This window comes from Macrotis lagotis, chromosome 2 (genome assembly GCF_037893015.1).
Source record: "Macrotis lagotis isolate mMagLag1 chromosome 2, bilby.v1.9.chrom.fasta, whole genome shotgun sequence".
Classification (NCBI taxonomy): Eukaryota; Metazoa; Chordata; class Mammalia; order Peramelemorphia; family Peramelidae; genus Macrotis; species Macrotis lagotis.
The window spans coordinates 288,972,105-288,986,094 of record NC_133659.1 but is presented as its reverse complement, the minus strand read 5'-3'; the positions used below and the strand labels follow the sequence as shown (position 1 = coordinate 288,986,094).

The following is a 13,990-nucleotide window of genomic DNA, read 5'->3' as shown; positions in this document are numbered from 1 at the left end:
AAATATTTTAGTGCATGTAGGTGGCTTTTCCTCTGATTTCTTTGGAAGTAAAGACCTAGGGGTGGTATCACAGAGTTAAGTTATACACAATTTAACAACTTTTGGGACACAAAAACATTATGAGAGAATATGGCTAGTACTAGGTGCGCTAAAAGAATTTAAAGAACTGAAAGATATGATCCCTGACCTCTACAAGAAGAAAAAAGTTTGATTATAACTAGAAAAGAGTTGCATATATTTCACCCCCATTCAGTCTTTAGTCTTCTAAATGGATGCTATTTCTATTCCTAAAATGATAAAACAACTTTAGATCAAAGTTGCTTAAACATTGCATATTTCAATTTTAGTAGTTTCCTATTTATAAAAAAATGTTCCCTTGTTAATCTTCCATTCTTAGAAATAGCACAAAACAGTTTAGTAAAAAAGATTGGATATGGGGGTCACATTTTATAAGGTTTTTGAATCATTTCATCAAGAGAATCTATGGATTAACTAGACATTATCACTGACCTCACTCAAAGTATAATCCAGTAGGGGAAATATTAATATTTAATATGACCTGAGAATCATTTGTAAATGTAAAGATCAAAGAAGTTGAGGTCATCACAAGCATTACTCAATTTCTTAAAGGCAATCCAGCTTACTTTTCTATTCAATTTTGGGTTCAACTCACTGGTACATCTATCAAAGTATATGATGGAGCTTTGGGGTTATATGGTCAGCTGTGTATCAGACACTGAACAATATGCATTTTTCTAAAACTTGATTTTCTTGGTTGTATCTTTAGTCTGAACTTTTTGAGTACAGATTCCATTTGGGATGTTCTGCAATATTTAGAATCTTAATGCAGTAGTGAAATGCCATCTCCAAAAAAATATCTGTAAGGTAAAGCGATTCTACTTTCCCTTTGGGCTCTGCCATTGACCATGGCTATGGACAACCCCCCCTTTAAAAAAACCTATCTTGACAGGACAAAGTTATCTCTTGCTATACCTTACAAAGATTCTTAGGATTTTTATATCTACATAATAAAAATTGTTGGAAGTCTTTTAAAATATATTTTGTTCTTCCAAATCAAATACTTATACCCTTTGATTGGTCTGAACCACTATGTCTATCTTCTAAAGAAGTAAAAACAAAAAAGGAAAAAATTGATAGCAGATCTTTTCTGATGACAAAGAATTGGAAACTAAGGGGATGCCTATCCATTGGGGAAAGGCTGAACAAACTGTGATTAGGATGGAATACTACTGTGCTACAAGAAATGATGAATAGGACATTCTCAGAAAAAAAAATCCAAAAAACTGGAAACTTATATAAGCAGATGCAAAGTGTCAAGTACTATGTACAAAGTAAAGGTAATATTTTAAGGTGAGAAGTTGAGAATGACTCAGCTCTTCTTGGCAATACAATGATCCAAGACAACTCTGAAGGACTTATGATGAAAATGTCACCCATCCTCAGACAAAGAACTTACAGCATCTGACTGAAGTGTATTTTTTCCAACCTTATTTTTCTTGCATTTTCTCTCTTTTTTGGGGATATGTATGAGGATATGTGTCATGTTTTTTTCCACAACATGACGATAATGTAAAATGTTTGTGTGACCTATATTGATCTGTTTGGGGTGGATAGAGAAAGAATTTGGAACTCAAAAACACTTCACAGATCTTTTCCCATTTTTTTCATATGTTAGTTTTCCAATTATGTTGCTCTAGTTTGGTCAGTTCTTGCTAAATTTGCTTCTCTTTCCTTTGTTTCCTATTGATTTATGTAGTAATAATACTGCTCATTATCTTTCAATCTTTCCAAAGATTTTATTAAAAAAATTTATATTTCAAACCAATGTTCACTTTGGTTAAGGATTTGCATGAATTGATACTGAGGCAAGATGAGCAGAACCAGAAGAACACTGTACACCCTAACAGCAACATGGGGGTGATGATCAACCTTGATGGACTTGCACATTCCATCAGTGCAACAATAAGGCACAATTTGGGGGTAACTGCAATGGAGAATACCATCTGTACCCAGAGAAAGAATCACGGAATTTGAACAAAAATTAGAAACCATTGATATGATTTCTCTCTCACCACATCCAACTTAGAGATCAATTTATACCATGGAAACAATGTAAAGACTGACAGAATGCCTTCTGTGGGGGATGGGGGGGAGGGAAGAGAGATGAGGGGGAAAATTGTAAAATTAAACTTTCTCTGCCTGGGAAAAAGATCAACTGTTTCCTGGCTGAAGTGGTTGAAAGACTTTTAGGCCATTCATTGTTGTGACTATGATCTAAAACATTTAAACTATGGCTACTGTGTTAATATTTTTTTTTATGTTTTTGTTCTTTCTTATTTTTTGGCATCAACCGCTAGTTTGGATAACTTAGATCTGCATTAATTGTATACTATATTTTCTTATTTTAACCTGTTTTATTTTGATTAAAATTAGTGACTTGACAGAGTAGAGTTGGAAACAGGATACAAAGAACTATCAATTTTATTTTTTAATGGATACTACAGCTGCATACCCTTTGTTCCAGCAATACCACTACGAGGTTTGAAACCCAGAGAGATAATTGAGGGAATGGCTGAACAAACTATAGTATAGGAATGTAATGGAATACTATTGTTCTATAAGATATGGAGAGGTCGAAAATTCAGAAAAGCCTGTAAAGACTTTCATGAACTGATGCTGAGTGAAGTTAAACAGAACAAGGAGATAACTATACATTAACAGCAACACAATGTGCTGCTCAATTATAATGGACTTAGTTCCTCTCAGCAGTTCAGTGATCAAGCAAGGGCAATTCTAAAAGACTTGTGATAGAAAATGCCATCCATATCCAAAGAAAACACTGTAGTCTGAATACAGACCAAAGCATACTATTTTCACGGGTATAAGGCTTTGTAATAATTGTCTTTGGACACCTCTCAATCCTAACTTCTGAACCACATTCAAACACTTTTCCCACTTTCCTCTTAGGCTCATCTTTGAAGTAACTAATGTATTAAAAATGGTGATTCAATTTGAAGTTCGAATTACAGAATTTGTCTAACTTTTTATTTTTTTCATAAATGCTGATATGTTAAGATTCTCATGATGTAATTTTTGCAAATATCCAAATTAATATATGTGCATTTATCTTTTGGATAAGGATTTTACATTTAACACACCTAGTCTAAAACTGTGATCCAATGTAAGCCCTGCTCGTTTATGCCAAAGTACATAAGCACAATTGATGCAACACAGGTGTTAATGGATATAGTAGTTTATACCAATTACTAGTGCTTCTTATGGCCCCATTACATAGGCACTCTGAAGGTAGGAAGACATTGGTATTATAAAGAAGCTATGTGACACATTTCCTAGTCATAATGGATGCTTAGACCACGTTTAGTTGTTGAGAAGTATCAACTTCTTTATTGTTTCTTCTCCTCAAGCAAGCTGTTTTATACTATCAAAGAAAAGAAAGAAAATAGGGGTTAGAAGATGAATTGAGGGGCAGCTAGGTGGTAAAACGGATAGAGCACTGGCCCTAGAGTCAGAAGGACCCAAGTTCAAATCTGAGCTCAGACACTTATTACCTAGCTATGTGACCAAGTGACTTAAGCCCATTGCCTTTCAAAAAAAAAGAGGGGGAAAAAGATGAATTGACAGTGAACTCTGCAAGTAATCATAGGGAAGGAAGAGACTGATGTAGGTGTCTCGGGGAAAAAAGAGGAAAACTAATAGAAATAAAAATAAATTAAAATTCAGTTACCATTGACACATAATAACCCTGAACAAAATGGAAAAAGCAAGACTTAAGAGTCAGACAACTTGGGTTTGAGTATGAGTTGAAGCTCCTCTTTCTTTGGTGCCTTAGTTTTTTTTTTTACCTTTTAAAATACCAGAACTGGAATAAGATTCTATAGTAATCAAACACATTGTCTAATCGTATGTGTGTGTGTGTGTGTGTGTATGAAGAAACAACTGTCTCAGTGTTCTTTAACACCAAGAGGCAATTACCCTTTTACTCTCCTGCCTGTAACTTAAACATATCCTAGTGATAACAAAAGTAAAATTCCAATTCAAATGACACACACAAAAAAATTGACAACCGTAGAAAGGGGGAGAGGGAAGAAAGTTAAGAGAGTATAAATTTCTTCCATTTGTCTCCCCTGGGTTTAGTGTAAATTCTTCACTTGTTAAGTCTCAGTTAAGGTGACTAGATTTATTATCTAGCTCCAGATTATACTAACAAAATTTAACTTCAACATTATTTGATATCTCATGGCGTTTATTATAAGGGGATTTATACATCTAGCTCAGAATGCTCCATCTCTTTTAACTACCTGGAAAACACCATGATACTGGGAAAGCTATCTGGCTTGGTGCCATAGCTAATCCTAAATCACTGTTTTCATGTAAAGTAAAATTCATCTCCAAAGTTTTGACTGGATACTGCTACTCCCCCCCAATTTTTCTATTAAAAAAAAAATGAGGTCATTAAGAATCCCATTCCAAGAGACAAAGATATATGAGGTACTCATCATTTTATGGAACATGGAAGTTCTAGCTAAGCTGGTTGAAAAGCAAATTAAAAACCTAACCTATTTCCCCATTGGAGGTGATGGTAAAAAAAAAAATCTAAGAACCATAGTTATCCTGTGGGAAAATAATTAAAATGGTTGATAGAAGTCAGGCAGGAAACCTGGAAGGGCTTTGAGCACTTGATTTCACAGGCATCACCTTACTTCCTCCTATTCTTAATTCTACCCTCATATTAAGAATTACTCCTAATTTCAGCTTGTTTTAGGAATCTGGGACATATTTAGACAAAAGGATGATAGAAATGATAGCTGACTCATCAATACTAACAACTTATGACCAATTTCAGATTAAAAAAATTTTTTTGGGGGGAGGTTTGTTTTTGTAAAGCAATGGAGTTAAAGTGGCTTGCCCAAGGCCACACAAGCTAGGTAATTATTAAGTGTCTGAGGCCGGATTTGAACCCAGGTACTCCTGACCCCAGGGCCGGGGCTCTCTCCACCTCTAGATTAAAAATTTTAAGCTCAAATTAAAAAATGTTAATTATTAGAAGCATGCTAGAATCAGCTCAAACTGCTGGACTGCCAAATGTTAAGTGTGAACATTTATACCAAGGAAATTAGAAAATGCTACAAATCATTTAATTGTTTAGAATTAAGTGATGAAGAAAGTGTCAATAATGAGGATTAAAAGTTTTTAAAAGGGGGGCTAGGTGGCATAGTGGATAAAGCACCAGTCCTGGAGTCAGGAGTACCTGGGTTCAAATCCGATCTCAGACACTTAATAATTACCTAGCTGTGTGGCCTTGGGCAAGCCACTTAACCCCCTTTGCCTTGCAAAACAACAACAACAACAACAACAACAACAACAACAACAACAAACCCTAAAAAAGTTTTTAAAAATATATCCTGAATTTGAGAGCAAAATCTATTAGCAAACTCCTGGTAATTAGTATATTACTCCACATTTATCTAAGACGATTTCTACTTGGTAAAATAAGTTTATCCTACAAAATAGTTTAATTTAACATGTTTCCATGTGAAGAATTTTAAGACTGAAACAGATCAGAATGTAAAATCTGTTTAACTATGAGGTCACTGACACAACAGTGACAAAACAGTTTCCTATAACTTTAGCCGGTCTCAAACTATAGAGATAGTGTAGGGAAGAAGATATATGATAGACAGGAAAATAATTTTTTAGGCATTTACTATATGGCAGGTACCAGATTAGATACCCCCCCCAATTCAAATTTGAAGTCTCTAAGGCTCTTTGGGGCAGTGGATAGAATAAATAGTGATGAGCCAGGAATCGGTTCAAATCTGGGCTTAGACATTTATAAGCTATGTGATATCCTGGTCAAGTCACTTAACTCGTTCTCAGTTTCCTCATCTATAAAAAAGAACTGGAAAAATAGCAAACCACCCCAGTATCTTCACCAAGAAAACCCCAAAGGAGATCATAAAGAGTCAAATATGATTGAAAATGACAACATAAGAGTTCCTTAAGGTTTGAATCTGATTTCATTGGATCATACTTGGTTCAGATCTAAAGGGCAAGACAAGGAAATATTACTGAAAAAGGTAGTCTGGGGACAATAAAAGATATTTAAATAGAATTTAAAAACACTTTACACAGGTAAATTTCATAAACATTATCCCTATTTTGAAGCCAAGTATTACTGAGGCTCAGAAAGTCACAGATTTGTCCAAGGGTTTATTTACCTCTCATCTGCAGTTGACTATGATGTTATCCTTTAAGGGGAAAATTTATATATAATAAAATTAATAATAAACATAAATAAAATCAATGGAGATTTCTACCCTAATCTCCTGCATCCAAAGTAGTTATTTCAGTCTTTTGTATTATTAATCATACTCATACTGAGTAACATTTTTTCCCCCTTTTTAAATAAAATGCTAATTCATGAAACTTTAAAAAGGAAAATACTTTGCATTAGCTATCAATCTTTGACTACCTTTAATTCTAAAAATGTAGGCACAGTGCATAGAGCACCGGCCCTCGAGTCAAGAGTACTCCTGGGTTCAAATCCAGTCTCAGACACTTAATAATTACCTAGCTGTGTGGCCTTGGGCAAGCCACTGAAATCCACTGCCTAGCAAAAAACCTCAAAAAAAAAATAATAATAACCTAGCTGTCAAGTGGCCTTGGGCAGGCCACTTAACCCTACTTGCTTTGCAAAAACCTAAAACAAAACAATTTCTCAATGCAAGTATACTACTAATAACATATTATACTAATAATTATACTTCATGGTAAAGTCAATTTAACCTAAATTTTCATTTTAACAATTCTAGAAAAATCAGGCAATAAAACCCACATTTTTTTTTCTTTATAGGATAGGAAGAAAATACTTATTTGAAAAGCAAAAACAAAATTTTTACTTATGTAACTCCCTCATCAGCATTTTAGAAATGGTACAATCTTCAGTCACCAAAAGAACTGGGTTATATAGCAGATTAGCTTGACCATTGTCTTCCTGATGAGCAGAACTCTAACCTCAATACCTCAAGGATTTCTCCAATAGAATTTATATTGCTACCACTTCTAGAACTTACTTTTATTCAAGGTACTGTGTTAAACAAAACAACAGCAATAACGTATGAACTCATGGCTAATTTTGTTTTTGTAGGGGTTTAAGCCTTGGCTAAAGTGGTTCTCAGACTTTTTTTGTTAGTCAAGGAAGTTAAGGACCTTTAGTGTATAGATCCATCATCCTGTTTTCAATAATATTAACTACATCTTTTTATAACTGACATCTTTCAGTGATTCATGGTCAACATTCTGACGACCATTCTAACACATATTTAAAAAGTCCAAGAGATAGAAGATTAAGCAATCATAGCAAGAAGAATCCTACATTCAAATTGGAAGAAAAGAGAAGCACAGAAATCAATTAAATTCTGTCACACATGCAGAGACAGACTCATACCCTCTCCTTTAAAGTCAATAAGGGCATAAAAGTAACACTAACCTGCTGTTCTAGTTTTATATCCATTTTTAGAAGTGTAAATTCCTGACCATTATGGCCAAAAGTTCAAAACTGACAGAAAAAGTATTTTCCTATTTACAAAGTTCCATGGTTAAAATTTCAATTAAAAAGAAAAAAAAATCTCTTTTATTAATGCCTACAAAGGGCTTTGAGGAATAATCTCTTGGATGAAATGGGAAGATATTTCATGATTGCTTAAATGAGCACTACCATGGTCTCTTTTAATGGACAAGTGATTTTGATTTCAAAATCCCATCCTTTGATTACAGGAGAAGGAAAATCCTTGCTACTTTGCTATGCCACATGCCTTAAAAAGACACACATAAGTTTTCATTTTTTTGGTCAACTTTTACTTGGTTGTCATATGGATGCCCATTAATGATGAAAACATAAGATTTTTGTATAAACAAGATTTATTATAAGCTTCACAAACAACCATTATTTCTAGTAATAATGAATGCTGGAAAATGCTTAATATTAAAATATTGAATTATGCATTTTGGCATAGTAGGCATTCAACTATGGAATGAATTTGAGATAATTATAATACAAAGCAATTGGCACTTACCCAAGCATTTTACAGGATGCAAGGACCACCTTCAGTAGCTGAACTGAAAGGCATGGATAACTGACATTCACACAGGATGAATATGGATGAGCTTCAGGGGGGAATAATTGACTAAGATCCACTACAGCACTTAAGCATAATAGTCCTTAATCTTTGTAAATCTTTAGTTAAAATTGACTTTAGGCCTTGTATAACCCAAAATATATTAAACTACATTTTCCATCTGTGGGAATCAATTGAAAAATGTGAACCAGAAGTCAGACTCAAATCTAGATTTGGTTGGAAAAGATTGAAACTTTAAAAAAAGGGAAAAAACCAGTTAATTTTCCTCTAAGAGGATTAATACATAAACTATTATTCCTAAACCTAGTTGAGACATTCCAAAAAATAAAAAAATTGCAAGAAAGTACTTAATCTTGAATCTAACAGAGTATAAAAACATGAACTGAGAATTAATAATACAGAGTTAACTAAGGACTCTTTAAAATTATTCCTTTTTATCATTGCCTCCTTTATAACCAGCAATCACTTTTAACATGCACTGCCAGGGTGGCTAGGTGGCATGGTGGATAAAGCACTGGCCCTGGAATCAGGAGTACCTGGGTTCAAATCCAGTCTCAGCCACTTAATAATTACCTAGCTGTGTGGCCTTGGGCAAGCCACTTAACCCAGTTTGCCTAGCAAAAACCTAAAAAAAAAAAAAAAACAACAACAACAAAAAAACATGCATTGCCTCATTTGATTCTCAAAATTCTGCAGGGCAGAATGTTTTTAATCCACGGAGGCAAATTTTTTAGGACAAGTCACTTATCCCTTTCTTAAAGACTAAACCATTCATTTGGTTCTAAGTACTAGAACATTTGGATTCCAGTTAAAGCATTAACTCCTTATTCTTAAGCTTCCACAAAGTCTTTTTTCATCTTCACCCCACAGTCACCCAGAGAAATCAAATAACTTAAGTGTGCAGTAAACACTACTACTACAGAATTGTAGAATGGTAAAAGGAGTAATTAATTCAAAGAGGAAAACTTCCATAATAGCTAAGCTTATGCACAATCCTTCCTTAACCTTTGGCAACATTCAAAGAAAAACAAATAAAAACTTTTACCCATCTAAAAGGAGTAGAATACAACACCCCCCCAAAATAATTTTTTCGTTAGGGAATTCTAATCAAGACAATATATTCAGATTCTCCCTAATTCAAAACATATTAACCAGCTGCTTTGTTCAAGAGTCTCATGACACAAAGTAAAAACATCCTTTGCTCGTAAAATTAATAAATAGAATAGTGTGAGTGGGACAAAGGAGAGATTAGGGAGCTCCAGGGAAATTTAAAGTAATCACTCAGAGGGGAAAGCCATGGCTTCATATAGGCCATCAGGCCTTGAAGAGGATTTCACATGGAAATGAAGAGACTCAGATTGAGAGCTGGAAGGAATCATTAATTCCAACTCCCTCATTTTAAAAATGAGGAAAATGTGGCCCAGAATAGTTAAGTGATTACCCAAGATGGCAGGTAGCAGGTGGAAGATAATTATTTTACAAAGAATCTAGAATAACTGGGGAACAGGTAGGAAATATAGTTACAATCAGAATCTATTGGGAATACAAATGCATGAAAGGGGGTAGGAAGAAAAGAGGCAGGGAGAGAATGAATGCAAAACAGCCTGTTAAGACTATTCTTGATGTCTATAAGTGGACCATTCTATAATGCAACTTTGCCCTGACTTACCTACTTCACTTAACCTATATAAGAAAGGCAAACAAAAGATATATTGAAACAAGGTATAAATGCACATATTAAATACTCTACCACGAAATTAAATATAAATGTGTTCAGTACATTGAAGTACTTGGCCCCATCTTTTCAATACAAGAAAAAAATTGACTCAAAAGATGAAATGTTTCTGCCAGCTTTTTCATTGTGAACCTTTCTGATTTGCCTTTGGGTTTCCTTTTCTTCTGTAATCTTAATAGCTAGCAATTGAATCAAATCCTTTTCTGGATTCTCATAAGGATTTCTTTATATGATTTTATATAAAGGAGCTATGGGGCTGCTAGGTGGTGTAGTGGATAAAGCACCTGCCTTGGGAGTCAGACAATAAATTAACTAGCTGTGTGGCCTTGGGCAAGCCACTAACCCCCATTTGCCTTGCAAAAACCTAAAAAGCTATCTTATAGATATGAGAAAGCTTGAGGGAAGATACTAGCAGCTGAGAGGATCAGAAATGGCTTTCTAGTAGAATGTTCCGCTTCAGCTACATCTTGAAGAGAGGAATTGTATGAGGCAGAGGTGGGAAGTTAAGAGTTATGCTGGAACCTGGAGTAAATGAAAGGGTTTTGTATGAAACAAGCCTAAAAGTTGAAGATCGGTTGTGAAGGGCCTTTAATAAGTTTTTATTTAATTTTACAGGCAGGTAAGGAGCCACTGAAGGTTCTGAGCAGGGAAATCACATAGTCAAATCTATATACAAAATTTCTTTCTGGTAGCTATATGAAAGCTACAGCAGAAAAGAGAGGGAAAGCACAGAAACCAGTACAACAATCTAGGTAAGATGGCCTGAACAAAAGGCATGGTAGCAGTATAAATGAAAAGATCTTGGAAGTGGAGAACTATATCCTAATACCTTGTTATTTACTTGCTGTATGAATTTAAGAATTCATGAATTTAAGCAAATCAATCTAAGTTTGGCTGAGTGTTAGTTCAATACTAGTAAGTTAATTTTAAAATTAAGTGACTGGATTAGATAATAACATCATCTCTCTCAATTTTAAAATTCTACAATACAAATCAACATATGTTAATGGCTTATGTTCTTTTCAGTAAGCAGTCTTTTATATTTGTATTAATCTCATTTCCAAAAAAGTTTGGCAGTAATAATATTTTTTCCTTTCTGCATGATATATAATGACCAGACCTGTAATTTTATTACTAGTTCCTATTTGGAACTTCCACTACCCATTTGATCACCATTTCCCCCACAATTTAGTCTTTTTTTTTTGCAAAGCAATGGGGTTAAGTGGCTTGCCCAAGGCCACACAGCTAGGTAATTATGAAGTGTCTGAGGCTGAATTTGAACCCAGATACTCCGGATTCCAGGGTCCATGCTTTATCCAGTGTGCCACCTAGCCACCCCTCCCCCAATATAGTTTTACAAAACACCAGATAAAGGACTTATTATGCTAGCTTTAATTATTTGTTCATATGGAGAATCATTTAGTTAATAGTTATTGATCACTGTCTCTAACTTTTGTCTTAATTATTTTACTTCAAATGCCTATCAACCTTTCTGTACTCACAAAGCTGTAATGCTGTTTCTAGATTAAGATAAAGGAACCAGGGCAGCTAGGTGGTGCAGTGGACAGCGCATTGGCTTTGGAGTCAGGAGGGCTGAGTTCAAATCCATCCCCAGACACTTCATAATTACCTAGCTGTGTGACCTTGGGCAAGTCACTTCACCCCATTGCCTTGCAAAAAACCATAAAATGTAATAGGGAGATATTTAGCAAAATAAAAATACAATATGACATAGATAAAGGAACCATTCTCCAGTCTTCCCTCTCTCCTAAAGGAGTGGAATTTGTGCATTATAAATTCACCTAAATAGAGAAATGGGGGTATAGTAATCATCTCCCAGACCTGTTCATTCACAAAGGAAAAAACAAACCATATATCACTATCTTACAAATGAGGCTGCCCCAAGCTATAGAATAAAGCTAGGAATGCTTAGGTAATTTATCTGCAAAGGTCAAGAAATAAGCTTTTTGCAAGGCAATGGGGTGAAGTGACTTGCCCAAGTCACACAGCTAGGTAATTATTAAGAGTCTTGAGGGGCAGCTAGGTGGCGCAGTAGATAAAGCAGTGGCCCTGGAATCAGGAGTACCTGGGTAGCTGTGTGGCCTTGGGCAAGCCACTTAAACCCATTTGCCTTGCAAAAAAAAAAAAAAAAAAAGAGTCTGAAATCACATTTGAACTCGGGCGATCCTGACTTCAGGGCTGGTGCTCTTATACATTGTACCACCCAGCTGCCCTAAGAAATAAGCTTTTAAAAGAAATTATAGAATAAGAAACTAAAACAGAATGTGAACCAAGAAAATATTTGTCAGCCAGCTTCTTTGAAATTAAAGGACATGGGGGCAGCTAGGTGGCGCAGTGGATAAAGCACCGGCCTTGGAGTCAGTAGTACCTGGGTTCAAATCCTGCTTCAGACACTTAATAATTACTTAGCTGTGTGACCTTGGGCCAGCCACTTAACCCCATTGTCTTGAAAAATCTATAAAAAAAAAAGAAATTAAAAGACTAATAGAGTTCTGCATGACTATTCTTAGGCACTCAGTTGTTAGTGCTCCCCCCAATTACTCTGTATATTTTGTATTTATGTGCACACACATTTCCTCCTTTTTTATCTTAGTATTCCCAGAAAGCACAACATAATACCTGACACAGAGGAGGCGCTTAATAAATGCTTAATGGAATGAATGAAAAAATGAGAGATTGGAAACTAGTTACTTCATTATTCTCGAAGGTCCCGTTTTCCAGCTCAAAGTCAGGGAGTCTACAAATATCTTGTTTCAACCACAGCCTTCCAGATTACCAATACAGTTTGATGGATTTCCTTTTCAATTCTAGGATTATATAATATGCATCAAGAAATAATTCATTCACTGTTCAAATACTATACAATAACTAGACACTATACCCACTTTCAAAATCTAACTTATACTTTCTAAATTTTATATAAATAAGTCCAAAAAATCTTAGAAACGGCATCAATTTATATCTTCAGATGGACTGTCTATATCAAAGAAATGAATGGTTGTGGATAATACAAAACAATACAGATACTACCGGTGGTTAGTAGCAATAGGTAGATAACCTGTTTCCAAATACATTTTTCTTGAGCCAGTATTAAACCCAACATATTTCCTTTTGCACTCAAACTGTAGGATCAAAAATGATAAAAAAAAGTTTTAAATTTAACATCTATTACAGATTTAGTGTGGTAAGAGATTAAAGAGAGCATTCTACATTCAAGAAGACTAAAGCTAAGGGGTTCAAATGCTTTGCTCAAGAAGCTAAGAATCAAACCTGGATATCCTTTCTCAAGGAATTCAAATACAGAGCTCTTTCCACAACACCAATCTACACAAAAAAGTGAAAAAGCTCCTCCAAATGATAATTACTAACTCGTCAGGAAACAGTAGATGGGATTTATTCAAATTGAGATCAGAATCTGAAAGAAAATGCTATCAATGAGAAAAAGAATGAAGAATATGTTGTTATTCACACTCACTCACCACACTTTCAGAGCATTCTGGTTAAGGTACAACTCAGTTTACAGTATGAAAATCAGTTGCCATGTTACAGTAGTTAAGAAATCAAACTTGAATAAAAGGAAACACTTAACTCCCTTAATTTTATCAAGTATTCCTTTCAAATAGAAATCTTTGCCCAGCCAATTACTCTATAGTTTTTTGAGGGTTTTTTTTGGATGACTGGGGATGTTTTATGAGTTTTGTTTTTGGATCCCAAGTTTACAAAACATAAGTCATTTTTTTGCTAAGATTCTGCTCAATGTTTGGCCGGTTCATTCCAATAATTTATAAAAGAAGTTAAATATAAGAAGCAGAAGTCACTGCCAGAACCTTAACCCCAAGGAAATGATAATTGGATTAAAGGGAACTATCAGTTCCAATTTTTAAAACTTACTTAAAAAAACAAGTAAGGCTAACTGATTTCCATAAGAGTAAAGATTGTAGATTTAGAGTTGGAAAATACCTTAAAGGCCATCATCTGTACTAGTACAACCCGTTCATTTTGCAAGGGAGAAAAATGGAGATACAGCGACATTAAGCAATTTGCCTAAGGTCAC

The 13,990-nt window shown here is 34.7% G+C and overlaps 1 protein-coding gene across 1 annotated transcript in view; it reads right to left on the bottom strand.

Moving 5' to 3' along the window:
• The window catches only part of PTGES3 (prostaglandin E synthase 3), a 32,045-nt gene that overhangs the window by 15,784 nt on the left and 2,271 nt on the right, over positions 1 to 13,990 (bottom strand). The window lies entirely within an intron of this gene.